Source organism: Bactrocera latifrons, unplaced genomic scaffold (genome assembly GCF_001853355.1).
Source record: "Bactrocera latifrons isolate USDA-ARS-PBARC rearing strain unplaced genomic scaffold, ASM185335v1 scaffold_340, whole genome shotgun sequence".
NCBI classification, from domain to species: Eukaryota; Metazoa; Arthropoda; class Insecta; order Diptera; family Tephritidae; genus Bactrocera; species Bactrocera latifrons.
The window spans coordinates 4275-5494 of record NW_017536980.1 but is presented as its reverse complement, the minus strand read 5'-3'; positions in this window follow the sequence as shown (position 1 = coordinate 5494).

Sequence of the window (1220 nt, the reverse complement as noted above, 5' to 3'; positions counted from 1 at the left end):
TTTTTAAGCAAAATATAAGTAAATAGGTAAATTTATTTGTTTTAAATTATCAATTGTTATTATAAATGATGTAACAGAGCTATTTTATGCTTTTATTTGTAAAACAACGTTGGGTTTGTTAGAGCTTTGAGTAATATTACATTTTATATATTAGTGGCATCACCACTCTACCTCATCTCTCTATCTTYCATTCTACTGTCAACTCTACTGTCGTCCTACTGTCGTTGGCAAATATAGGATAAAATTGAAGTTAGCGAGAACGACAACTGTCGGCCTGCAGTCGTGCAGTCGTGCAGCTGTCAAAATAGGTCCGTCCTTAAGAACGTATTTTAATATTTGACAGATGTCGTTTGCAGTCTGTCGCGAGCATTGTATTCCACACATGAAGTTAGCGAGAACGACAACTGTCGGCCTGCCGTCGTGTAGTCGTACAKCTGYCAAAATAGGTCCGTCCATAAGAACGTGTGTATTTTAATATTTGACAGATGTCGTTTGCAGTCTGTCGCGAGCATTGTATTCCACACATCACTCATAATATTGATATTCGCCATTAAATTCTCCCACACAGCATTATGGCTAGATCGCAACAAATAAGAATTTTTGGACATATTAAATAAAAATACCCAACATTTATTACGATTGGAAATTATTATATATTGGCTTTTAATATATGGCGAAACTTATTTCTTAATTCCTTTTTATGATTTTATGGTATATTAAAACAATAAGGTGAATTAAGCCTGTTAGTTCTAAATTAATAAATGTTTTTAATCATTTGTAATAGAAAATTAATTCCATTATGCACCAAATTACAAAACGTTTCATAATATATATTTAAATTTCGCATTTTCTTTGATTTTCATTATTTTAAGTTTTTATTAGCCTTCTTGAACGGCGGCAATAAATTCCTCCGTTCACATATATTTTTGATATAATTTCAATCTGGCCGTTCCAGTCATTCCAATTGCAAAACGTCAAAACCTACTCAATCCAGTCAACTGTCAAAGTTCGGTAGGTTTTGACGTTTAGCAATTGGTCTCTCACTTCCAGTGAGAGAGGAGTTGGGGATCTCATTATCTCTGACCACCATCAAACATGCGATCAAACTGTAGAGCGTAGTCAATTTGCCAAAAATAGGTATGCGTCACGTTCATATTGACAATGAAACACTTAATTAGTGTAAGGAGAAATATGAGCTGCCCGAACTGCAAAACGCGAAG